At 46.5% G+C, this 27678-nt stretch overlaps 1 protein-coding gene across 20 annotated transcripts in view; it reads left to right on the forward strand.

Moving 5' to 3' along the window:
• Positions 1 to 27678, forward strand: part of ZNF618 (zinc finger protein 618) — a 184133-nt gene that overhangs the window by 51736 nt on the left and 104719 nt on the right. The gene's annotated exons all lie outside the window — the stretch shown is intronic.

A 27678-nucleotide genomic window follows, 5' to 3' on the forward strand; every position in this document is an offset into this window, starting at 1 on the left:
TGCTTTTGGTATTAGAGTAATGCTGGCCTCCCAAAACAAGTTAGGAAGTGTTTTCTCTGCTTCTGTTTCCTTGAGGTGATTGTAGAGAAATGGTATCATTTTATCCTGAAGTGTTTGTTAGAGTTCACGGGAACCAACTATATTGGTGCTTTCCTTGTAGAAAGGTTTTAAATGATTGATTAATTTTTTTTTTTTTAGATATACAGGTGTATTTAGATGATCTATTTCTCTTTATGTGAGTTTTAGTAGATTGTATCTTTTAAGGAATTGGTTTGTTTTCTAAGTTATCAAATTTATAGGCAAAAAGTTGTTCATAATATTCCATTATTACCCTTTTAATGCCCACGAGATCAGTAGTGATGGTTTCTTTTCCACTTCTGATACTAGTAATTTGTGTTTTGTTTCTTTGTCTGGGTTAGCCTGGCTAGAGGTTTATCAGTTTTACTGATCTTTTCAAACAGTCAGTTTTGATTTCATTAATTTCCTCTGTTCATTTCCAGTTTGCAGTTTCATTGATTTCTCCTCTAATTATTATTATTATTATCATTATTATTATTATTTTTTCTTCTTCTTCTTCTTCTTCTTCTTCTTCTTCTTCTTCTTCTTCTTCTTCTTCAGATTTTATTTACGTGAGAGAGAGCGCGAACGTGAGAGGGGGTGTGGGGTGGGAGAGGCAACAGGAGACACAGACTCTCCACTGAGCAGTGAGCCTAATGCTGGCTCAGTTCCAGGACCCTAAGATTATGACCTGATCTGAAGGCAGACGCTTAACCAACTGAGCCACCCAGGTGTCCTTATTTCTTTTCTTCTGATTGCTTTTTTTCCCCCTCTCGTTCCCTAAGGTGGGTGTGTAGATTATTGATTTTAGATATTTTCTGGTTTTTCTAATATTCATTGCTATAAAATTCCCTGTGAGCACTGCATTCACTGCTTCCCACAAATTTTGATAATTATATTTTCATTTTCTTTTAGTTCAAAATGTTTTATTTCTCATGAGACGACTTCTTTGATCATTGTGTTATTTAGAAGTATGTTGTTTAATTTTCAGATATTTTGGAGTTCTCCAGCAATATGCACAGCAAATAGTTTGAAATTGAGCCACAATTTTCTATTATTTATTTCTAGTTAAAACCATTGTGATCTGAGAGCATATTTTGTATGCTTTCTCTTTTTTAAGCTTGTAAAGGTATGTTTTATGGCCTAGAATGTGATCTATCTTGGTGAATGTTCCATGTGAGCTTGAGAAGAATGTGTATTCTGCTGTTGTTTGATGAAGTACTCTATAAATGTCAGTTTGATTCAGTTGATTGATGGAGCTGTTCAGTTTAACTATATCCTTACTGATTTTCTGCTAGCTGGATCTGTCAGTTACTGGTAGGAGGATATTAATGGTGAGTTTGGCTATTTTTCCTTGCAGTTCCATCAGTTTTTGCCTCACCTATTTTGATGCTGTGTTGTTAGGTGCATACACATAAAAGATGTTATGTCTTGGAGAATTGGCCCCTTTGTCATTATGTAATGCTACTCTTTATCTCTGATAATTTTTCTTGTTCTGCTTTCTACTTTGAAGTTAATATTGTTATCCTAGATTTCTTTTACTTGGTATTAGCATCGTATATCTTTCTCCAAAGGTTTACTTTTAATCTAAATATATCTGTTTTTGTATTTAAAGTGGATTTTTTTGTAAACGATATATATTTAGTTGGATCTTGCTCTTTTTCTTCAATCCACTCTGAGAGTCTCTTTCTTTTGATTGTTATATTTAGATCATTCACATTTAAAGTGATTTTTAAAAAAGATTTTTATTTATTTGAGGAAGAGAGAGAATAAGCTGGGAGAGGGGCAGAGGGAGAAGCAGACTCCCCACTGAGCAGGGAGCCCAATGTGTGGCTCTGTCCCAGGATTCTGAGATCATGACCTGAGCCGAAGGCAAGATGCTTAACAGACTGAGCCACCCGGGCGCCTCTAAAATGATTATTGATATAGTTGTATTAGTATCTATCATATTTGAAACTGTTTTCTATTTGTCATCTTTTTTTTTTTTTTTTTTTTGTCTGCCACTTTTCTCCCTGCCTTCTCTGGTTTTAATTGAGCATTATTTTTTAAAGATTTTATTTATTTATTAAAAAAAAGATTTTATTTATTTATTAATGAGAGATACACAGAGAGAGGCAAAGACACAGCAGAGAGAGAAGCAGAGAGAGAGAAACAGACTCCATGCAGGGAGCCTGACATGGGACTGGATCCCGGGTCTCCAGGATCATGTCCTGGGCTGAAGGCAGACGCCAAACCTCTGAGCCACCCAGGCATCCCTAATTGAGGATTTTATGATTCCATTTTCTGCCCTTCATAGCATCTCAATTCTTTTTTTTTTTTTAAGATTTATTTATTTATTATATATATAGAGAAAGAGAACTGAGAGCATGTGAGCAGGGGGAGGGATGAGGGAGGAGAGAGAATCTCAGGCACACTCCCTGCTGAGCACAGAGCCTGATGTGGGGCTTGATTCTAGAACCCAAGATCATGATTTCTTCTTGCTTAACCAACTGAACCACCCAGGTGCCCCAGCATCTCAATTCTTTAAAATTTTCTTTTAGTGATTGTCCTTGGCTTTGCAATATACATTTACAATTAATCCACTTTCAGATAACATTCTACTGCTTCACAGGTAGCGCAGATACCTTGTAACAGAAATATTTTCAATTGCTTCCTCTCCTTCCTTGTAACATTGCTGTTGTTCATTTTGTTACCTGTAAGCTCCATCATCTAGTATATTGTTGCTATCATTTTGGATATGCTGTTATCTATTAAGTGAATTAAGAATAATGTAGAGTATTGCATTTTATTTTATTTGTTCTATCCCCAGGGGTGTTCATTTCCATATATATGTCGAATTTCTGACCTAAATAATTCTTCTTTCTGAAGGTCTTTTAACATTTCTTGCAGGGCAGGTCTACCAGTAGCCAGTTCCCTCCAATCTCATATTTATTTCTCCTTCATTTTTGAAGGATACTATGATTAGATATAGATTTCCAGTTCGGGTGTTTTTCTTCAAATGCATCAAGTATTTTACTCCATTCTCTTTTTGCTTGCATGGTTTTAGAAGAGAAATCTAATGTAATTCTTATCCTTGTTCTTCAATAGGTCAAATGTTTATTTCCCCCTCTGGATTTTTCAAGATTTCCTCTTTGCCTTTGGTTTTTCTGCAGCTTAAATAACAGCTTTCTTTCTGTTATTCTATTTGGTGCTCACTGAGCTTCCTGGATCTGTGGTTTGGTGCCTGTCATGAATTTTGGAAAATTCTCACCCATTACTACTTAAGATATTTCTTCTGTTCCTTTTTTCTTTTCTCCCTCTTCTTTCTGGTATTCCCATTAGGCATGTGCTATACTTTTTTTTTTTTTTTAACTTTTTTGTTTATTTATTCATGATAGACAGAGAGAGAGAGAGAGAGGCAGAGACACGGGCAGAGGGAGAAGCAGGCTCCATGCACCGGGAGCCCGATGTGGGATTCAATCCCGGGTCTCCAGGACTGCGCCCTGGGCCAAAGGCAGGCGCCAAACCGCTGCGCCACCCAGGGATCCCCTGTGTTATACTTTTTATAATTGTTTACACCTTTTGTAACTGTAGCATTTCCATCCCTCTGCTTACATTACCATCACATAGATTTTTGCATCTTTTTTTTTTAAAGGTTTTTTTTTTTTTTTAGGACTTTATTTATTCATGAGAGCCTCCGAGAGAGAGAAGCATAGACATAGAGGGAGAAGCAGGCTCCACCCAAGGAATCCGATGTGGGACTTGATCCCGGGACTCCAGGATCATGCCCCGGGCGGAAGGCAGGCACCAAACCGCTGAGCCACCCAGGGATCCCAGATTTTTGCACCTTGTCCACCTTTTCCATTAGCATATTATAGTTATTTTAAATTTCTGGTTTGGTAATTCCAAAATCTAGTTATACTGGAGTCTGGTTGTGATGCTGCTGCGTCTCTTCAGACTGTGTGGTGTTTGCCTTTTACCTTGCCTTCTAGTGAAATTTGAAAGCCAGAGATGATACATCTACTAATAGGAACTGAGGTAATCAGCATTTTCATTCAAGGCTTTATGTTTCTCTGGCTAGGAGTTAGGCTATGTTAGCATTTTCTGTAGTCGCTGGTGTCAGAGAAGTAATTTAGATTTGATGATCAGTGCTGAGTCGTTTAGTGGGCCTATGCCATTGTACTGTGACCTTAATAAGTACTTCTCAGATTTTGTTTTCCCCTTTTGATTTTAGACTTTGGTTAATAGTTTCCCATGAGGGTGGGTCGGCCTTTGTTGAATAGAACAGAATACTCGGGGTGCATTTAAAAATTTCTACTTCTGTCCCCCCACCCCCACCCTGACCACTGGAACCAGGGGGAGATAATTCTTCCATTGTAAAACTCTGAGAACCTGCTGAAGCTCCCAGAGGTAAAACTGAAGAAAGAGTTGGACACCCAGAGGCTTTTATTCACTCAAGCTCCATCTCTAGCAATTGTCCTAAGTCTTCCTCCCAGTGACTGTCTCCAATGGTGCCTTCAGCTCATGGCCATTCTCCTCATTCACCTGTCTGCCCAGTTTTGGGGGCAGTGGTCGGTTGGCCCTATGACCTCAGTTCTCTGATGGACCAAACACAGATTGTTGATTTTCGGTTTGTCCAGCATGTTTCTGGTTGTGAGGATGGGAGTGATGACCTCCATGCTCTTTGCATGTTGAAGTGGAAACCAGAAGTTTGTATCCTCTCATTCTTCAATCTCTTTGTATATCTGGGTCATTCTTTTGACCCGGCTGCTAACAGCTGTTAGTTGCTGTGGAGCCCATCAAGAGCATTCTTCATTTCTTTTGTTTCATATTTAAGATTTTAATTATTTATTCATGAGAGACACACAGAGAGAGACAGAGACAAAGGTAGAGGGAGAAGCAGGCTCCCTGCAGGGAGCCCGATGTGGGACTTGATCCTAGGACCTGGGGATCACAACCTAAGCCCAAGACAGATGTTCAGCTGCTGAGCCACCCAGGTGCCCTCTAGCATTTTAGTTTTGTTTTTCTTTCCTTAGAGTTTCCATCTCTCGCATATGCTATACATCTGTTCTTGCATGTTGTCTGATTTTTCCATTAGGGCCCCTAATAGATTAATCAGAGTTAATTTTAAGTCATATCCCAAAAATCTGTGTCTGGTTGTGATGCTTGCTTCGTCTTTCCAGACTGTGTGGGTTTTTTTTTTTTTTCTTGCCTTTTAACATGCCTTGTAATTTTTTGTTGAAAGCCAGACATGAGGTCAGTAAGGGAACTGAGGCTGTGAGGATTTTATTGTGAAGCATCGTGTTTCTGTGGCTGTTAAGTTACCGGGCCACATTTAACATATATTAAGCAGCTATGCCAGTAGGTGTTGGAGTTGGGGGCGGAGGGGATGGGCTTCACCTTCCTCCGTGCCTGGTCACTCCATTCTCCTGTTGTCTTTGGGTTTCCCTGGTATCTCCTTCTTAAATAGAATCTGTGTCAGGCCACTGTCAGCTGTAAAAAGCTGTTGTTAGGCTCTAGTCCTTCCAGCATCAGGGTAGGCTACCAGGGAGGGGAATTGGTCTGAGCGCTTATGATTACATCTCAGGGTTTTTCAGTGGGCCTGAGTCCCTGGGATGTGACTTAGGGAAGCATTTCTGAGCCTTCTCCCCCTTTTTTTTCCCCTTTATGTGAGACAGGGAAGGCTTCAGGGGCCGGCGTCCAGTTATTTCTCCCCCAGGCCTGATAAGCCTATAGTAAAGTGTTCGTTCTTGAGGACAGGATTTTGTTCTGGAGATCAGAAAGCTCTGTGCTATTTCAAACTGGTTCCTTTTCCTTCTCCCTCTTACCCACCCCCCATCCTGAAGCCCAAGCTTGCTGAATTTTCCCACAAAGTCCCCTAAGACTGGGTTCCCAGGGATGTCTAATTCTCAGGCTAGTCCATGCCAAGCTTCTAGCACCTGGGCAGTTACAGTGTAAGCGTTCCTACCCATCACTAGCTTATTAGCACCACTGTCTCTGCCCTGGTCCCCAGTAATCTCTCTTTCTCTGCATTTGTTCATGTTTCAGAGAGGTGGTGTGCTCTGAGACCACAGCTCTCCAATGAAAGAAGAGTTGCTTTTCAGTTTGTTCAGCTCTTCCCTGGTTATGTGGGCGGGAGTGGTGATTTCTGTGCTCTTTTGCATGTGAGGGCTGAAACTGGAAGGGCTCACCTGATGGGTTTTGGTGTCTCTTCTTTCCTGATGATGCTGGGGGGCCTTGACGTCCTTCCCGTTCTCTAGGCGGTGGGCATGCAGCCAGAGTCTGGGCATATCCTCATGCATGTTGCTGCCTTCTCCCTTCTCCCTTGGCCCTGCCTGGCCCGGCTGGACTGGTCACACTCTGGTTTGTGGTACTCCTTCCTCCCACCTGTCCCCTTCTGTCTGGGGACAGACAGAGAGGTGTCTTGCATTCAGGTCAAAGCATTCAGGTCAAAACGGTGCTCCCTGGGCCTCAGTTTTTCCAGCTGTGCAGTGGGGAGGGGGTGCAGGTGAAAGCTTTTCCAGCATTCTGTGTTCTTCAGAGAATTACACCACCCTGAGTTGATGCTTCACCAGACATGAGGGAATGATTCTGTAATGAGTTTGTGTTTTATGGGAGTATTTCCAGATGCCAGCTTTGTCTTTGTTGATGCGGTTAACTAATAAAATGGCCTTCTCGTAGGAATGGTGGGAATGGCAGTCATGTGAGGGCAAATGAATAACCAGTGGCCCAGAGGGTGTTTATCTTGGACTTTTCTTCCCAGGATGAGTGTGTTTTAAAAAAAGCATTTCCTCTGATACCAGGCCCGGCTTACGGGGCTTCCACGTGTTGTGAGGAGAGCAGCATGCTCCCAGGGTGGGTAAAACCAGGGGTCTTCATTCATGCAGCGTTGTTTGCACAGGACACCCAGTGTTATCCGTTTCCTTTGGTTCTGAAGCCAAAACTTGGGCTCCTTTTGGAAAACAAAGTTGGGGGGGGGGGGACCGAAATATATGTCAGGGTTATCTTCTGTTTATTTTCTTAAATAGAATGTTGCTTAAATTATTTAGGGACAGGAAAAGCATTGTGCATGTTTTGCTTGCTCATAAAAGGTTTTATACATTTAGAACTACAGTTAGTTTAAATCATTATCCCAATTCTACTATTTGCAGCTTCCTTCAAAATTGTTAATTTTGGACATGCACTGAATCTCGTGGTGGACTGTAGGTTCAGGGGGATCCTCTCCTCTGCTCTCCTCTCTCTCCTCTTTTCCTATTCAAAAGGAGAAGACTGGTCCTTAAATGGACAAGAAATTATTACCATTTTAGGGAAACAAACTCAGGTGTAGTTTTCATCCTGTTTCCCAGTACCTGGCATTGTGCCTGCGAAGAAGAAATGCTCATTAGTGTTTGTCGAGTGAGTTAGTGAGTGCAGGAATATGTCTGCATTTCTGCCCATCAAAGCTTGACAAGAAAGTGTTGGCAAGCAGAGAAGGCTCTGAGGCCTTTCCTTCCTTGCTCAGACCTGTCGTCCTTCTCTTGTGACATTGGTGGCACCCCTTTGGGCAGCAGTGGTGACTGGCATGCCTCTGAACTACCGCCTCCCTGGGTTCAGGACTGGTAATGACCTGGCAAGATCAGTTTTCACATAAAATTAGTTCCCTTGCCTGCATTGTAGCCCTCTAAGGGGTGGGGAAGGGAAGGAAAAGCCAGATAAGCACATGCATATATTTTACATAAAAATGCGTGTTCGTCATTTCCCCCCAAATCAGAATCCTGGGGGGAGGTATGGAATTTTGCTCTCTTAGGATGAAATTCAAGGAAATGATTGGATTTAGAAGGAAGAAGGAAGGTTGCAGAGTTGGGAACAGAGTTGGGAACAGGACTGAGCAGAACAGTTGGGATCAGACAGGCTCTGATTTTGTTTGGTAAGTAAGGGCAGGGAGACAGAGCGAGTGCAAGAAGTGGGGATGGGTTATGACCTGATGGGAAGGGAAGGGAACTTTCTTTGGTCATTAATTCAGCAAGTAATTACAGAGCATCTGTGCTCAGCTCAGATGACCAAGATGGTCCCTGCGCTTGAGGATGCACAGTTTGTGGAGCATAGAGGAGGGTGCTGCTCCTAAGCTTAGGGTATCCGTGAAGGCGTGCTGGCTGAAGGGGTGTTGAAGGTTGTGTAGGAGGTCTTCAGATGAATAGGAAGGGAGCCTTTGAGGCAGAAGGCTCAGAAGCGAGTGAGCAGTTGGCACTTCCAGAGATCTGAGGGTGTTCTCAGTACAGGGGGTTGTTGAGAGCTCAGCGGGCGGGTCATTGGAGGCTTTTCATGCCTAGTGGAAGAGTTGGGACTGTATCCTGAGAGCGGTGAGGTGTCAGGGCAGAGTTTCGGGTTCAGGAGTGGCCTGATCAGATTCATGTTTTAGATCTGTGCTGGCTGGTACAATAGCCACTCGCCACATGTGGCTGTTGAGCCCTTGAACCGTGGCTAGTCCAAATGGAGACATACTGTAAGAGTAAAATACACACCAGATATCAAAGACTTGGTAGGAAGGAGTAAAATATGTCATTAGTCATTCTTTCGGTATGTATTTATTTATTTTTAAAGATTTAAAAAATTTATTTGTGAGAGAGAGTGTGCGAGCGAGCACAAGCAGGTGGAGCAGCAGGCAGAGGGAGAGGGAGAAGCAGGCTCCCCACTGAGCATGGAGTCGGATGAGGGCCTTGATCCCAGGACCCCGGGTTGACGACCTGAGCTGAAGGCAGATGCTCAACTGCCTGAGCTGCCCAGGCACTCCTCTTTCAATGTTTATATGTTGAAACAACCTTTTGGATATGTCGTGTAAATAAAAAATATATTAGTAAAATTAAATTCACTTTTTAAAATGAGGCTACTAGAAGATTTAAAGTCATGTACAGGATCCACATGACATTTCTATTGGACCGTGCTGTTTTCTGCTCTCTAGCAGATGGAAAGCTAGTTAGTGTAGTGATTGATTCGTTCATTTGTGGATTCATTTCTTCAACACATATTTATAGATTGCCTACTTTGGGCCAGGAACTGTTGTGGGCATTGGGAATATAGTAGTGAGTAAGACAAGGCCCCTGCCTTCACAGAGACTGAGCAACTAGATAAGTGATGGAATTTAGGTAATGTCAAGTGCCGTGAAGAGAAAGGAAACACGGTTGGGATATAGTGGTAAAATGCAGGGAATGGGGTGGAGGGCTTTTTGAGATTGGGAGTCAGGAAGGGCCACTGGCAAACAGAGGCTTGAATAAAATGAGGAAACCATCTTCTGCATGGTGGGGAAAGGGAAAGGCATGTAGTTAATTTAATTCTTAAAAACTATTTTATTTATTTATTTGAACGAGAGTGTGCATGCATGAATGGGGTTGGGGGGGGAGAGGCAGAGAGAGAAGCAGGCTCCCTGCTGAGCAGAGAGCCCCAGGGCCCTAAATCATGACCTGAGTCGAAGGCAGGTGCTTAACCGCCTGAGCCACCCAGGTGCCCGGGAAAGGCATTTTAGGCAGAGGGAACAGTGAGAGCAAAGGCCCTGAGGTAGGTAGGAATGGACTTGGTGTGTTGGGGGCATAGTAAAAGGTCGTGGTGGCTGGATGGAGTAAGGTGCAAAGTGAGAAGAGGCAGAGTCAGATCCTGGGGGGTCTTGGAGGGTGCCGTAAAGAGGGTGGGTTTTAGAAGGTTTTGAGCAGGGATATTGACAGGAACTGATTGACATTTTAAAAGGATCCTGGCTGGTATAAGGAGAAAAATCAAAGAGCTGGTTGGGGCAGTCCAGAGAAGAGGAGAGGTGATGCTGGCTGGGAGGAGAGCGCCCGGAAGGGGAAGGAGAGATGGAGAGGAGGGATCAGATGTGAGGTGAGCCTCAGCATCACAGCCAAGGGGGACCTACGCCGGAGTTGGATGGAGAGTTGAGGGAAGGCGGGATGAGTCCGGGCTACAGCGGCCCAGATGCAGCTGGAGCCCTGGTGATCCGTGGTACCTTTGCCGGATGGGTGGAGGCTCAGGGAGGAGTGGGTGCTGGTGGGGTGGATGGGAAATGGGAACCTTTACACATGCCAAGTGCAAGATGCCCCTGAGATAAGTAGGAAGTTGGATATCAGAGGCCAGCCGTGGCCAGGCTTGAACATGTGAAGGCAGTGGCTTTATAGATGGCATTCAGCTCTGGGCCTTGCTCCGGTCACCTAGGATGGTGCGTGTGGGTCCGGAGGGGTCCCAGTGTGAGCCTCTGGCTCAGGAAGAGACCAGAGACCCAGCCAGGAGATAGGGCTGAGGTGGGAGGGAACCAGGAGGTGAGGAGTCCTCAAAGCCAGGAAGAGGGAGCTTCAGGAAGGAAGGAGAGGTCAAGCATGCTGGCCGAGGCCGAGGTGAGATTGGAGGGTTGTCTGTGGGTTTGGCAACAAGAGAGTGGGTGGCTGATGACCTTGGGGAGAGTGACATCTGTACTGTTGGGGGACAGGGGTGGCCACCTGGAGCGGAGTGGAATCAGGAGGATGGGAGCCGGGAGGGGACCTCCTGTGTGGACAGGTGTGGACGAGGCCCTGGCCCTGGTGCTGGTGGTGTTGCCGTGGGAAGGACCCAGCGGAGGAGGGGAGTGATGTTGTGTAGGGGAGAGGGGGGTTTGCCGGAGTGGTGACCTCAGCTGGGGGGGGTGGCGCCTGGTACCCTAGTGGGGCATTGGCTCGGGTCGAGGGGGCACCGGGCAGTGTGACCTGCAGGAGGAGGACTCCTCCATCCGGCCGGGTAGCCTGTTGGATTTGGTGTCTGCATGTGTGTGTGTGGGGGGGTAAGTTCCTTTCTTCTGTTCGCTCTTCTTTTCTCAGGGAAAGTAGCTGTCAGCCGGGAGCAGGTTGTTTGAGGTTTGAGGAGAAAGGGGAAAGTCTCAAATACTCATCTAGGAGGGCGAGTCGAGGAGGGAAATGGTTAGGCTGTCCTAAGGACCCACTTGAGGTTTGTGGTCATAAATTTAAAGTGAGACCATCCGTGCGGCTGCGTACGTTCCTCTGGCACGAGGTGGGCAAGGAGTTGACTTGAGGTTTTGCCAGGGTTTTAGTAAAAGGGTGATGGAGCTGGGGAGTTGACAGCTGCCACCAAGGTGGGGGGTGATGGGGATGGGTCTGGTCTTAGCTGGGCTAGGATAGCAGTGGGGGGCGGTGGGAGGGGAGGGGGCTCGGGTGCCGGGTTGGAGCCTGGGGCCGGCACGGTGGAAGGTGCTGGGGCGCCGGGGATGGGTGCTCAAGGTCGAGGTGGGTGGGGGTGGTGTGTCATTGGCGAGGGCAGGGTGCAGGTGTGATGGGGGACTGGGTGGGGGACCTGGTGGTGGGGAGGAGGCAGGAAGGCCACGGGCGGAAAGGAGATTAAGGGACCGAGTGGCCAGAGTCCCAGGAGCCGTTGCTGTTGCCTCGAAAGCGAAGACCAGGCTTCCCGGTGGGGGGAGGCCAGCGAGCCGGAGGCTGGCCTCTTGAGCGTGCGGCGTCCGCGGGGGAGGCCACCTGGGCCTCGTGCTTCAGCCTGCTCCGGAGGTGGCGGGGAGCGCCCGCGGGCCCAGGAAGCGCACCCCAGGCTCCCCCGGCGAGCACAGCAGGGGCCCAGCCTCCCGCCCGCGGGCTCAGCGGGCTCAGCGGGCTCAGCGGGCTCAGTGGGCGGCGTGCGGAGGACCCAGAGCCTGGCAGCCTCTCGCCGAGCAGGACCATCCTTACGGGGGAAGGGGGTTTGCGGAGGCGTCCCCCAGCTGGGATGGCCAGGATGGCTCAGCCTCCCAGGGGCCCTCGGAGGGGGACACCTCCTTTTGGTCACGTGCCTTCTGACCTGCTGGGTAAGCGCCGTCTGGGCACAGAGCGAAGAGGGGATCGGGATACGGGCCGGGTCACGTTCACGCCTGAGCTGTGCGTGCGTGTGTGCTCCGGGCTCCGGGCAGACGTGAGGAGCCGGGGAGCCCTTGGGCGTGAAGACCTGCTGGCGCTGGCGGGAGCGGGGGAGGCCGGGGCCTACCGGCTGTGCTACTTGTACAGCCCTTTATGCTTTATAAGCTTGGGGAGGAGCCGTGGCAGCCCGGGACGGAGAACGGGGCTCCCGCGGCTGGCCGGGCCCTCCCCAGGTGCAGGCCCCTCCCCAGGTGCAGGCCCGGTCGGCCCTAGACCCAGGCCCTGATGATTCACGAATGGCCGCCAGGCTGGTGGCTGGCCAGGGATGACAGGGAGCGCGGGTGGCCCCACCGGAGGCCCTGTGGCCGGTGTGGGGCTGTGGCCAGCTCCCCTGGCTGCTGGGAGACTGCTTTGTGGCTCAGGCCTAGGGGTGGAGAGACTCGTGGCTGCTCTGACCTTTCAGGCTACTGCCCCCGTGGAAGCAGATGGACCCTTCCCCCCAGACCACACTATGGCCAACTGCGCGAGGTTTGCTAATGGAGCCACATCCATCCCTGTGGCCAGCCAAGGTCGAGTGTGCCAACTTAGGAGCTCAGGTGGGAGCCCCCCAGGCAAGGGGCAGGTCCAGGAGAGGCCGCAGCCAGTGCCCTCTGGCCAGGTTCCCTTGAGGCTGCAGCCAGCTTCCTATGAGGCCGCGTTGGGATGAGAATTATTCACAGGGACAGAGGCACCGCGTGCTCTCTCCCCGGCCCTGGAAACACCCACTGCTGGGCCCTGAGCACGTCTGTGTTCTTTCACCCCAGAGAAGGAGCACTGCCCCAGGACTGGCGTTGGAAACCTTGAATTTGAGCTCTACTCCCTAGCTGTGTGACCTTTGAACAAAACAGTTTTTTCTGGGCCTCTCGTGCTTCTGAGAAAAGAAGGGACGTGAGGGCCTCTGTGAAGCCCCTTCTCCCCCTGTCCCCAGTTTTTTTTTTTTTTTTTAAGATTTTATTTATTTATTCATGAGAGACACAGAGAGAAAGAGAGAGAAGCAGAGACACAGGCAGAGGGAGAAGCAGGCTCCATGCAGGGATCCTGACATGGGACTTGATCCCAGGACCCTGGGATCCTGACCTGAGCCAAAGGCAGATGCTCAACCACTGAGCCACCCAAGCATGTCTCTCCCCCCCACCCCCATCCCTCCCCTGGTCAGTCTTAATTGGTTTCGTCCTTACCAGTGAGGGCAGGATATTCATTCTCTGGACTGTAAGCTCTTTGAGGATGGGGCAAAGTTTCTCCTATTCCCCACGGTGTCCCCAGGTCCTGGCACATCATAGCTGCTCAACAAATGTTTGCTTAGTGGGTCACATTGGTGCTTACTTGCAGATCTGTGCATGCTGTTACCTGGAGGCCCATCAGCTGCAGCCAAAATAGATTGGGCCTGGTCTTTCCAACATCCCAGGGGAGGAGGGTGTTGCCTTGAAATCACAGAGCGGGACCTTTCTTGTTCTCCAGAGGAACCTTCTCGGAGAGCCTGGCCCATTGAGTAGGCAATAGAAAAGATGATGCAGGCTCTGGGTTCAAATCCCAGCTCTGCCTGGCCTAACTGGTGCCTTGAGTAACTCACTCCTGGGATCTAAGCTTCTGTTATCTCAGCTTGAAAATAGGTATGGAGAAAGCTACTTCAGGGGATCCCTGGGTGGCTCAGTGGTTTAGCGCCTGCCTTTGGCCCCGGGTGTAATCCTGGAGTCCTGGGATCAAATCCCACATCAGGCTCCCTGCATGGAGCCTGCTTCTCCCTCTGCCTTTGTCTCTGCTTCTCTCTCTCTCTCTGGGTCTCTCGTGAATAAATAAATAAAATCTTAAAAAAAAAGAGAGAGAAACCTACTTCATGATGGTGTGAGAAATAAATAAAATAATGAGATGTCTATGATGGTGTCACAAAAAAAAAAAAGATTTTTTTTTTTTTAATGAGTAGTCTTTATTGAAAGAGCAAATGGGAATCTTCTAGAACCTTCCAGAATCTGGCTGCTTCTGGATTATTTTCTCAGTTTACTCTGGGGAAATTTCAAAGAGCAGGAGACTTTCTGCTGTGAGCAGCAAAGAAGGATGGGATTGGTGCAGAACTTGGAGTCTGGGACCAAAGACTCGTCCTTGGGTCTGGGACCAAAGGTTCTTGCTAACATCACCTATGTACTAGGAATAATAGAACCTATATCACTGGGTTGTTTTAAGGATCACTTGAGATGATATGTGCATAAAATATTTGGAACAGAACCTGGCATATTGGTAAATATTATTTTTTGTCATTGTTTTACTTTCTGTTTTCTGAAGATGTTTCGAAATACCTCTCCATTCTAATATTATTTAAAAAAATTCTTTCGTATTTATTTAGTATTTTTTCAGTGTTTTTCTTTCCTCCGTAGCCATTTAATCCATCTGGCATTTGTTTTTGTGTATTTTTCCAGGTGTCTGACTCTTATTTACAAATTTTATTTATTCCTTTTTGCCACATCTGATTTTATTTAATAAAACTTTACAGTGAGTTGAAACCCCCTGCCTCAGGCTCAGTGTCCTCCCTCTCCAAAGGTAGCAGCAGTCCAGAATTTGGTGTTTATGATTCGAAGACATGTTTTCTAATAACGCTGTATGTGGATGAAACCACAACTGTCCCAAGGGATCTTGGAACTCACATTTTCCTTTTTAAAAACTTATTTTGACATAATTGCAGGTTTACAGAAAAGTTGTAAGAATAGTACAAAGAATTCCTATATCACTTTCACCCTGATTCCCCACATGATAACATTTTCCACATTCCCTTTCTCTTTTCCTGCCCCCAGCAACACTCTTCTTAGTTGTATAGAGAGACCTCGCTTTCTGTGTAATTCCTTTCCTAAACCATTTGAGACAAAATCGCAGGTATGCAATTCCTTTACTCCTAAATACTTCTGAATGTATTTCCTAAAAATAAGGACATTCATTTATATAACCATGGTGCAGTGGTCAGAATCAGGATCTTCACACTGATGAATACTATTAGCACATCTACAAACCTTATTCCTGATTCATCATCTGTCCCAATAACATTCTTTATAAGAGAAAATCCAGTATCACTGGCTGCATTCACTTGTTCTTTCTTTTTAGCATCTGAATTAGTTCTTCAGTCTTTGTCTTTTATGACCTTGACTTTTTTTCCCTTTTTTTTTGAGTGTAGACCAGTTATTTTATAGAATGACCCTCTGTTTGGGTCTGATGTTTCCTTATTACTGTGTTCAGGTTAAGTATATTTTGCAGGAATACGCAGAATTGATGCTCTGGCCCTCTCAGTGCATCAGATCACAAGGCGCTGTTACTTATAGAATGGTCTGTGCTTTTCCCGCTGATGCAAAATGACACATTTACAATTTTCCGAATTCTCAGATATACGTTGGGTCTGCCTCTGGACGCCTTACTGTTTTAAATTGACCAGTTTACTTAATTCTGTGCCATTTCCCCGGCTGTTGCAGTTACTAGACCTTCAAACTATAATAGGTTTGCTTCTTGGTGTTTTACGACTTGTGTTGCTCACGGGAATGGGATTCTTCCTTCCATTATATTTCCTGATTATTTTTGGTGTATAGGAAAGCCATTGATGTGAATATTTATCCTATATCTGGTTACTTGGCTCAGTTCTCTCTTGTTTTAATAGTTTTTCAGTTGATCCTCTTGGATTTTTTTATGTAGACCATCATATCTGCAAGAATAGCAGGTTTGTCTCTTCCTTTCCAGGAATTCTACTTGTTTCTTTTTTCTACATTGACTAGGATCTCCAGAGTAATTTTGAGTGATATAGAGTGAATTGAGCATTCTTGATCATTCTAACTTGAATTGGGATAGCTCTAGCATTATGTTAAGATTGAGGAGGGGTTTTGAGAGAGAACCTTTTACAGAGGCTTTAAAAAATTTGTAGTGAATTATATTAGTTTTTTCTTTTATCTGACACTGCCCAGAAGATGTAGGTTGAGGTTTATTTTTAGAGTTGATTACTTTTGTAATTTAGTGCCATCTCTTATGTTAACATTTATGTAGGAATTTTGCATCTATCTTTTTTATGTACGATTTATCCACAGTTTTCTATCTTTTAAATTAATACCCAGTTTTTTTTTTTTTTTTTTTAATACCCAGTTTTAATAGGACAATATGTTGGTTCTGTAGCAAGCATTGAAATGCTCCCTTCCCCCCAACAATTTAGAAAACATAGATGTAATCTCTTTATTGAGGATTTGGTATAGTTTGTCAGTAAAATTCTTTGAATATTCCCAGTACCTTTATAATTCAAATTTCTTTCTCTGATTATTGATCTGTTCAAGTTTTCTATTTCCTCTTGAGTCAATTTTGAGTAATTTTTATTATTTAGAAACTGATCTGTATTCATTAAGAATAAACATAAAATTTAAAATATATAAAGTATTCCTTTCTCCCTTCTTCCCTCTGTCCCGATCTCCTGATTCTGTAGTTACACTATTCTTATTTCTTTATACTTTAAATTTATTTTTAATTTTCTTGGCTGGACGCTTGGGTGTGGAGGAGTAGGGTTAGCTATTTTATTGGTATTTTCAAAGGACTTGCTCTTGCTTTTATTATCTGGTCTTTTGTTTTCTATTTCTTTAGCTTCTAATTATTTTTGCTCATCTACTTTTGGTTTATTTTGGTTTTTTTTTCTTCCTTTCTTTTTTGAGTGACTGCTTTGGAAGGATCCCATGGGTTTTGCTATATAGTGCTCTCATTGTTCATTTTTTAAACAGTCTGCAGTTTGTTTTAATTTCTTAAAAAAAAATACTACTCTAAATAACCTTTGGGTTACATTTCCAAGTGGTTAAACTTTTTGTGGCTCTTTCTGTTTAATTTTTAGTTTTATTGCTTCGTGGTCAGAGAATATGGCCTGTGTAATTTCTAATTTAAAAAAATTATTGAGGTTTTCTTTGTGGCCAACCACGTGATCAGTTTATAGTTGTTCCATGGATTTTTGAAAAGATGTGCATTATCTTATAACTACATATAAAAATGTATCAAATTGGCTGATTGTGTTTTTTAAGTCCTTTGTTGCCCCCCCCCCCTTTTTTTTAATCCTCATGAGCTGTCCATTTTGGGGAAGTATGCTGCAATCTCCTGTTATAACCAATTGTTTTTTCCATTTTTCTTTGTATTTTAAGCAGTTTTTACTCTGTGTATTTTATGGCTATGTGTTAGGTCATTACTGCAAATCCTTTTGCTGGTTGAATTTTATATCCATTAGAACCTTTGTGTCCTTTGTAATTCTTTCTCTTTTCTTTTCTTTTCTTTTCTTTTCTTTTCTTTTCTTTTCTTTTCTTGGAGTCTGTTGCCATTTCTGCCTTTTTTTTTTTTTTTTTTAAGATTGTATCTATTTGAGAGAGTGCGTGCATGACTTGTGGGGAGGGGCAGACAGAGGGAGAAGCCGACTCTCTGAGCCGGAAGCCTGGTGCAGGGCTCAATCCCAGGACTCTGAGATCATGACCTGAGCCTACAGCAGACACTTTACTGAGTCTCACAGGCACCCTGCCATTTCTGCTTTTTATTGACATATGCCTGGTGTCATTTTGTGAATCCCTTGTTTTTTGAAAATGTTTCTCTTTTCAGGGCCATCTGGGTGGCTTAGTTGGTTAAGCTCAGGTCATAGTCTCAGGGTCTTGGGATCGAGCCCTGTGTCAGGCTCTGTGCTCAGTGTGAAGTCCACTTGAGCGTCTCTCTTTCCCTCTCTCTCTGCTCCTCCCCTCTTTCAAATAAATAAATAAAATCTTTTTAAAAAAGGAAAAAAAACTTTGTTTTGAAACAATTTAATACTTCATGAGGAGCAGAGTTATAGATCAATACAAAGAGCTCCTGTGTGTCCAATGCCCTCCTTCCTCATTGGTAACGTCTTACATCTTCTTCTCTTCTGTTTTTAGCCTTTCTGGGTCTTTCTGTTTCAGCCCCTGGCCTACCCTACATCCTGTCCCCCCGGTCCCCCCCCCATTTGTGATACCCTGGTTTTTAATAGGGGGGATTTATATACCACCTGTATTTATTGTGATTGCCTGTTTAAGTTTCAGCTTCTTTTATTTATTTGAGAGAGAGCACAAGCAGTGGGGAGGAGCAGAGGGAGAAGGAGAAGCAGACTTTCTGCTGAGCAGGAAGCCCTGTGTGGGACTTGAACCCAGGGCCTTGAGATTATGACTGGAGCTGAAGGGAGACACTTAACTGACTGAGCCACCCCGGAGCCCCAAAGTTTCAACTTCTTTCTGCCACCTTATTTTGCTTTTGGTTTTCCATCATGTTTTTTCCTTCTTATTGTTGGATTGCCAGAGTTTTCTTTAGTTACTCCTTTTCCTTATTTCTATTTTTTAATCCCTATTTTGGCTGCTTGCCCCCCCCCCCCCTTTGATTTAGAAGTCATGACCTTATTTCTCATTTCTTATGCTCAAGTTTTTAACAAACATTTAAGCTTGGGCAGGAATTAATTAGTATCTGTAATTACCGTCGAACCCCTCCCCCGCCCCCATTCTTACCCCTCCTTCCCCAAATATTTGGCCCTTAAATGCACTTACATGTTCCTTATCCTCTCTCCATAAGCTGTTCTTGGTTGATATGATATGGAATTTTATTTGCAGCTTAAGAAAATACACATTGTATTTTTGGGTATTTCATAAGAGCCGGCTGAGCTTCATAGCTCTGTGTCTCTGTTTTGTTTTGTTTCTTTCTCTTCCTTTTTAAATTCTGAGGTCGTCTTTTTTGGATTCATTTTCCGTAATGTTTTCCAGGAAAGGTGATGGGGTGGCACAGAATGTTTGCATCTCGGACGAGGTCCTTGCTGTTCCTCACACCTGAATGATGGGTTAGTTTGCAGTTGGGTTCTAGGTCCAGAGCCTTTTTTCTGAGAGCCTTGTAGCTTCTGCATTTTTCTGGCCCTTGCAGATGAGCAGTGTAATGGCTAGACCGCCTCGTTGCTCTATCCATGCTTTTCCCCTTTGTGGAAGCATTTAGGGTTCCCCTTTGTTTCTTGTAGCTAGGAAATTGTGATCCGGGTGCATCTAAGGTGTCTTGTTTCATTTCTCCTCCTCAGCACTCAGATCTTGTGCTCTGAAAACTCTAGCCTTTTTTCTGTTCTGTTCTTGGCTCCAGAGAGAGGAGTGAATATCGGGTCAGTGTTTGGGGGTCCACTGAGGCCACAGAGACCAGATTGCTTGGGATGCGCGTGCAGCTGGATGGCTGGTCGACCTTCTCCAAGCCATCTGGAAGAGGCAGATGAGAACGGCTCCTACCACGTGGGGTGTCTGGGAGATGAAGTAGGCAGCTAGGAGAACACATACCACAGTGTCTGGCTTGGAGTAAGTAGTCGCCAATGGGAGCTTCTCTTTCCATAACCCTTGGAGGAACAGAGATGAGGAAGGAGTGGGCTCTTGAGTGGACGAAGAGAGACAAGATAGGACCTTCTCTTAATCTCATTCTCCCTACTCAAGATGATGGGGATTGAGAAGTTTTTAGGTACAGGTGTTCCTCCCCCTTTTACATTTATTTATTTATTTGTTTATTTATTTCTTTATTTATTTATGATTTTATTTATTCATGAGAGAGACAGAGAGAGGAGCAGAGACACACAGGCAGAGGAAGAAGCAGGCTCCCTTTGGGGGGCCTGATGCAGGATTTGATCCGAGGACCCCGGGATCACACTCTGAACCAAAGGCAGATGCTCAAACACTGAGCCACCCAGGTGCCCCCTCCCCCTTTTAAATTTCACACAGAGGAATGGCTTGGGAGGTCACTTCTCATTCCTGAATCTTTTTTTTTTTTTTTTTTTAATTTTTTTTATTTATTTATGATAGTCACAGAGAGAGAGAGAGGCAGAGACACAGGCAGAGGGAGAAGCAGGCTCCATGCACCGGGAGCCCGATGTGGGATTCGATCCCGGGTCTCCAGGATCGCGCCCTGGGCCAAAGGCAGGCGCCAAACTGCTGCGCCACCCAGGGATCCCCTCATTCCTGAATCTTAATTCTCTTCTCTTTTCTGTTGTATTTTGTCTTCCTGATTGACGTCACTTAGTTGATGACAGGATCCAGGGGCTCCAAAAGCCTTTCATTTGCTAAAGAAGAGAATGGACTGCACACTTGCCCACCTGTGTTTGTGTTGGTGGAGTACCTGAAGAGTTAGATGTCCTTGGGCATGATCTCCATGCCCTCTGAAGTCTCCTCTGACCGTACTCACCTGTGTATCCCTAGGTCTCGCACACAGTAGTTGCTCGGGAAAGGCTCCCAGGGTGGCTGGTGAATCAGTGCTCCGTTTTTCTGATGTGGAAAAATGATTGCTTCTCACCTCACTGGGCACGTCCCCTTGCATTTGCTGTTTTATAAAAGATTTTATTTGTGGCTGAATGACAGTCTGTTCTTTCAAGAAAACGGGAAGAACTGGTTTAGGACCATTGTGAAACTTCATTTTAATAGCAACAAGACAGGGCTCTGGCAACTTCAAAAAGGGCAATCAAGAAATTCTTGTTTGCTCAACAGAAAGAGCTATTTAGGGTGGTTACATGGGTTCAAAGTCACTCTAAATTCCATATAATTTTCAACTTCTAATGACTTTTTTGGCCTCTAAGGTAATTGGTGAAAGTGTAATTTATTTAGAGTGGTGTTCTAGGTCGGTTTCACCAGGTTTGATGACTGTCCCAGCCGTATTTGGAAACCTCACAGGAAGACATTCGGCTGGGGAGGAGACAAGGGGAGGGTGTGATTTCCAACATGTTTTCTCTTCTCTTGGCACAGTTCGCCAAGCAAACATTCTTGAGCATCTTTCCTGCCTGGTGCCGATGGGACAGGAGAGCAAAGTGGTATATGATCCTTGCTCTCAAATGGCTTGGTGTCCAGTGGAGGAAGCAGGATAGGCACGAATTATTGAGTAGTGTATGGTAAGTGCAGACTCTGCACCCATCCTGGGAGAACGAGAAGGTTCAGGAGAGCCTGAGGCCAGAAGAACAGTGGCGGTTAAGGACCTAACTAACCATGGCTGTGAGAGGGAAGGGTGTTCTGGACACCAGTTACTGCACGTACGAAGGTTCCAAAGCATGTGTGTGATATGCTTAGCAGCTCAATTAGGGCGAGAATGCAGGTGCATCTGGTCAGGGTGTGGCACTACGTGCAGCAGGACTGGGAGCCCCTGTATTCCGTCTCTCGGGAACTATTGCCACTCAGCTACAACTGGTTGTGGCCATATCTGAACATAGGCCCAGCGTAGCCAGATCGTCTGATTTTTTTTTTTTTTCCGTTTCCAGAGGAGTTTTATGTAAAATTTTCTAAATTTCAAATTATGACAACTAATTGAAAAAAACTTTTTAAATGCTGTGAAACCCCTCCCAAAAAGCCATTCCAAGGCCACTAGTTTGTGAAACCTGTTTAGAGGATAAAGAGGGACCTAGTAGGCCCCCCTGACCTGACCTTGACTGTCCCATCCATTGTCAGTGTTGAGAAAGGGAGGTGGGCCCTGAATTCTCCAGAGTCCAGGTGACTCTGGAGAACCTTGATCTTCCCCTGACCTCACTTTATTATGACACAGGGAGTGGGAGTCAAAAGAATTTGGGGTTTTTAGGTTTTCTTCCTCTCCCCCGCTCCCTTAACTTGGATAAGGGATGGGGGATGTTTGGATCCCCCAACATGTTTGGGGGAATGTGACGTTGATAGTTGGGGCTGTTTTGCTTCTTAGAACTTTGGCCTCCTCTTGCCCCTGCTCCTACCCTACACAGTTCCGATCCCATATGGAAATCCTACCCTTTCCACCCTCCTCTTCTGGTTTGTTGGAGAATGGAGCCGAGAACCAGAGAAATACGCTCTTGGGATTAACCTGGCTACAGTGGTTGTGAATGCTTATCTTCCCTCCGAAGTAGAGGAATAAATATTTTATTTTAAATCCTTTGTTCTTGGTAGCCCAGGTGGCTCAGCGGTTTAGTGCCGCCTTCAGCCCAGGGTGTGACCCCGGGATCCTGGGATCGAGTTCCATGTCGGGTTCCCTGCATGGAGCCTGCTTCTCTCCCTCTGCCTGTGTCTCTGCCTCTCTCTCTCTCTCTTTCTCTCTCTGTGCTTCTCATGAATAAATAAATAAAATATTTTTAAAAATCCTTTGTTCTTAAATACGTAACCCAGAGATGTCCAACAGAAGTAGAATGTAAGCTACCTATGTAACCTTAAATTTTCTAGTAGCAACATTAAAAAAAAAAAAAAAGGAAAAACAAACAGGGGAAATTAATGTGTTATCAAACCTGGAATTTCCAGTGTGTTATCATTTCGACATGTATAAAAATTCCTGTTAATCCCTCATACTTCTTTAAAAAAATTTCGCATGAAGTGTTAAAAAATCGGTGTGTATTGTCCATGCACAGCGTATCTCACTTTGGATTAGCCACGTCTCATATGCTCAGCAGTCCTATGCGGCTGGTGGCAAGCGTATTGGACAGCGTAAATATATAACAGGTGCACGTGAGAAGGTGATATTGTACAGACAAAAGATATACAGGTCAGCTGTGACCCAATTATTTAAAAGGACACATTTGATCATGTATCTCCTCTGCTGGAGCCTTGCTCAGCGCTCCATTCTCCTGGGGATGGGTTGCACCGGCCTTACCATCTCTCCGATCCCACCTCGCACCCTCCCTGCTTCCCTCCACCCCACCAGACTGGCCTTCTTTTCCTTCCTCAGACATGCCACACACCCTCCAGCCTGTGAGCGCTCACACATCCTGTTCCCATTGCCTGGATTGTGCTCCCTCCCTCTACCTTCCTCCTCCCCCTCATTTTGCCTAGCTCACACCAAGCTACTTTTTCAGTTAAATATCCGTTGTTCAGGGAGGTCTTTCCTGACCCCCAGGCTCACAACTCCAGGCTAGGTTGTGTTTCCCTGCTGGATGCTGTCAGGAGCGGGAGAGAAGAGCAGGGTCGCTCTCCTTAGCACCTAGCACAATTATAATTACCTGGTTACCAGTGAGATACTGTTTCACGATTCTCTACCTTATCAGGTAGTGTGCCCCAAGAATGCACGGATCAGAGTGCTTTGTTTGCTTGATTTATGCACAGCAGCTCCTAGAATGGCTGCAGAATATAGATGATCAATAAATATGAGATGAATGGTACAGGCTGAGATTGAGTCTTATAGAGTCACCATCCCCCACCTCCCCCAGAGGACCTAGACCCCTAACAGTGAGGTCAGGGGGTCAGCCCTGTGGCCTGTACTAGATCCCCTGCTTTCTTACCGGCAGAATCAGCCACTCTCTGTCTCTCTCTTGACTGGCTTTAGGTTGGCTGTAAATTATATTTTTGGTGGCTGTTAATAAAAATATAGGGCTGGGGGAAAAAAAAAGACTTCTCCTAATAGAATTTTATTAAATGGCACTAGTTTAAAAATGTCTCGTAAAAAGTTAATTAATTTGGGATTTGGGGATGAAAGGCGTGATATAAATGTCAGTTATTATTATTACAATTTCAGCCTCACGCTTATGCTCTTGATCCAGCCCCTGATCTGGAGTTTCTCCTACACCCAGGGACTGGCAGCGCCGCTGAAATGTTAGAGGCAAATTTGAGCTTTGGGGGTCCTTCAGGGACAGAGGGGACTTTGCCAAAGTTAGGCCATCCTGTCTTTTCATCAAGAATAATGCAGGGCCTGAGAGCTCAAACCACTGACTCAGGGCCAGGTGCAGTTCAGAGCAAGATGGTCCAGGCGCCCCGAGAAGCTCCAGGCCACAGCAGCCAGGAACGTTAAGGTCACGTGCTTAGCCCAAGCCCGGTCACAGAATGGTTGAGCTGTCAGGGCTCTGAGAGATTCCCACTCTCATTTACGGAGAAGGAAACTGAGTTTGAAGAGGGGTGGTGGCTTGCCTAACCCAAGGTCACATAGCAGGTTAATTAAATTTATGGAGCAAAAGGCAGCGAAAGCAATTAGTGAAGTAGGGGAAACCTTCTAAAAAAAAAGAAAGATTCAGGCAATTTATAGGTGACAAGTCTAGAAACTGTTTTCCAAGGAAACAGGGAGTCCTGGGATTTCATGAGTTCACAGATGCAGACAGCCCTTCGCTCCTTCAAGATGCCCCACCTTCATTCCCCTGACTGCAGACTCGGTACCTACAGGGAGGGCCTGCAGACCTGACCCGGTGTGTAATTACTTAAGCGAGGTGGGGGCAGGCTGGGATGTTAATCGTCGTCAGGGCCCCTCACATCTCTACCGATTACAGGCCAAGGAGTGAGGATAAGTGAGCTTCATTCCCTCCTCTCTCGAGTGGGTGTGAATATACCCGTGGCAGGGGTGTGGTGGGGGCAAGTGGGTGGAGTATGTGCTTATGTGCTGTGTCAGTGGGCAGTGTGCAGGCTGGGGGTCTCACGCCCTTACAGTCACCTGTATTTGCAGAACCAAAGGGGAGCCCGGTGGTGGGTTATCCAGGGGACCTTCCTGGGCTCCTGTCTGCATGCCAGGCTTTATGGCCAAGAGCCGCTTGTTTCCAGCTGTGGGCCTCCCCCACTTCAGCCCTGCCTCCTCCTGCCTGGCTGTGGTTCTCCGGTCTTTGTTTTGTGCTGAGGATTTCCTTGGTGGCGTCCCTCCTCTGTCCTTCCAAGTGGAGGCCTCCTGTTTTCTACACCTCTCTTCCTCAGAGCATGTGGATGGAGTGCCCGCTTCAGAGGTGGGGCTCAGGGCAGCTCTGTGGTAGGAAGGGAGGGAGGAGCAAGCTCATGCCCATTTGGCTCTCCTGACAAATAATCTGCCCTGGGGCCTTTTAGGGAATCCTTCTCCGCAGTTGGTCACTGGTTGGTCGGGATCGTCCAGGGAATTTGGGAATCCGAGCTGGGTTTGAACCTGGGTCCTCCGCTTGAACAAGAAGCTCCCTCTGGACAGTTGAGGTATAGCACACCTACCCCACAGCATTACTGTAAGGATTAAAAGAGGTGATGTGTGTAAGATACTGTACCAGCTGCTGAGCATCCTGGTGGTACACGTGATTATACTGTACTCACGGTATCTGTGTGACTTCCCTGTGACATCACCTAAGCCCTCCTAGATAGCAAGTTCCTTTGATATATCCGTCAAGTCCAGCACAGGGCTTGATGCATAGACTCCTTCTAGAACCTTCCAGTTCCCATGGCCACTTGCCAAACTGAATTGAATTTCTGACTTATGTTTCCAAGCTCAGGGTCAGGCCCTCGGGAGACCTGGTTTGGGCCTTCCATATCTCCCTGGCTGCTCTCTCTGGCCAGAACCAGCCTTGATGTGGAGGCTCCCGAGCAGGTACGAGGTCTCCCGGCCTTTTAGAACGTGGAAACAGCCAGTGATTGTCTCCTTTAGGAAAAAAAAAAAAGTGCCACGGCTCTATTTTTATGTTTTATTATAAATACAATTTTACTCCCCCCTACTCCCTCCCAAGAAACCCACAGCTGCCTCAGACTTTTGAAGGCCTTTAAATTGAAGGCCTCGAGGAATGTGGGGGAGAAGGGCGAGGCCAGGAAGTCCCCTTAGTTGCCATCTTGTTGCTCTTGACAAAGAGCATCAGAATGGCAGCTTGTTTTCCCCTCAGTCGATGGCAGAGCCAAGCAGATTGTGTGGAAGGAGATGCTGTGGGCCTCCAGGAACAGAGGAGCCTCCCCCCGCCCCTCATCTTTATTGGATTTCAATGAGTCTTTCTGCTCTGGGTCATATGTGCAGTGCAGCCTCATAAATGGCGCAGTGGAATTTTCGTTCCCTTTGTACTGAGGGCCTCAAGCACACTCCATGGCCATTGTCAACCCTGAATGGGGAAAATGCAGAAAACTGGGTAGAACTCATTTCTCCCAGGCAGCCCTGAGATGTGGAGTATGACAGTTTGCGTGCAGGCACAAGCTAGTCAGAAGGCGCGGTATGGGAGGCTGCCTTACCCAACCCCGTGGCATCTGAGTGTCCCATCTTTGCCTAGAAACCCAAATCTTCACGCTTCACTCTTAAAGAGAATTGCTGAGGGCACCCAGCCTCACAGCTATGCCATTGTCAGATTGGAGGAGGTGGGTGGCTGTGGGACTCGGAAAGTTCTGGAAGGAATCTGGAGGCCCTCTGACCCTGAAACTGAGATGTTTCAGACCCAAGCTTCCAGGATTAAAAGGACACGTGTCGTTGCATCACAGACGCACATGGTAGTGGCCATTTGAGTGTCCACTCTGGCCATTTATCCGTCCATGTAATTTTGGTGCCCACCAAAAATTGTGCTAGGAGCTGGGTGGGCAGCTGGGAGTCGACCACACTGTGGTAGTTACAGGGGCAACAGCTTTATTTTTATTTTATTTAAAATATTTTATTTGTTACTCATGAGAGACACAGAGAGAGGCGGAGACACAGGCAGAGGGAGAAGCAGGTTCCCCACAGGGAACCTGATTCGGGGCTTGATCCCAGAACCCCAGGATCATTACCTGATCCAAAGGCAGACGCTCAACCACTGAGCCACCCAGGCGTCCTGGGGGGCAGCAGCTTTAGAAGGCGCATACACGGGGTCAGTCCTGTCTGGTGAAGTTATTCTCTCTGTGCTTCCCAGCTTGGTAGGGAAGCATCCTGCTTTCCTACATTTTGGAATTGGGGGTTTGCTATGAGGTGATCCCCTTCCTCCCTCCTCCCCGGGGTGGGCACCTGAAGGACGTGGGGCCATGGACCTCTGCCTGTTTTCTGAACTTGACAGTGGCAGAGATCAGGCTTGAATGCAGGCTCCTCGGTCCCCAGGCCAGATGTTGGGCTTGAATGGGTATTGAATGGGATGGCGGAGGAGAAGGCCCTGGCACAGCAAGGCCATCGTGGTGGCCATAATTGCCCATGAGATGAGATGGCCTTGCTCTTGACGCATGCGTTGGAGCTTCACTGATCCCATATGGAAGTAGCTTCTGGTTGCTGCAAATTGCTGCCCGTATTTGGAAAAAAGCAATTAGAGAAGGAGCATTTCCACTGCCACCCAGATAGAGGGGCTGGGTCTTCGGGGTGGCGGACCCATGCAAGGGTCAGTGCTGGAAGGCAGGAGGTGTCCTCTGATGTGAGAGAGCTTTTCTCTCCTCCACACTCCTTGGCCTCTGCGGTCTGGGGACGGGAGCTGTTTATAGAGCCCCTCCGAGGTGTTTGGTTCTCCCTCGGGGCAGCTTCCTCGGCATCCTCACCTCGAGATCGTCCCACTCGAATGCCCCCGTTGTCGAGGCGCTCACTACCTCTCAGTCGGCCTCATTCCCTGAACCGAGAGCCGCCGTCCCTCTGAATTGTGTCCCCGGGACCCAGAGGCCTGTGCTGCGCCCCGCGCCCCCGGCCACTGTCCCCCAGCGACGGGCAGGTGTCTGGCTCCGCACCGCCCAGCCCTGGCAGCGGCCACCGCGCTTGCTCCACCCGGGAGGATCCTGCCCGCCGGTGTGTAAGTGTGTCACTGACAGTAATAGTGCAAGGGCTCCGCTTCCGAGGGCCTTTCTAAGATCGTTTCCTGATTAATTAGGTCAGCGTCTCCAAAATCAATTTCCAGTGAAGTCGCGCCGCCTGGTAGCCTGGTTCCCCGCCCGTCGGGCGAGGCCGTTGGCGCAGGAGGCAATTCCCTGGCCTCTGACGCAGTTCAGGCCTTGCCTCTACCTGGGAGGAGAGTCACATGGCCCAGCTCTTCTGTGATTCTCCCGACTTTTTATTTTATCTGCCCTCCCCCTCACATCTTCCATTAAACCCCCGTAGATCCTGCTTCAAACAGGCAATTAGACTAACAACGTAATTATATCCCTCAATGCTAATTGTAACTGGTTTAGGGGAAAAACAAAGAGAAAGA

This window comes from Canis lupus, chromosome 10, assembly GCF_048164855.1.
Source record: "Canis lupus baileyi chromosome 10, mCanLup2.hap1, whole genome shotgun sequence".
In the NCBI taxonomy this organism is placed as follows: domain Eukaryota; kingdom Metazoa; phylum Chordata; class Mammalia; order Carnivora; family Canidae; genus Canis; species Canis lupus.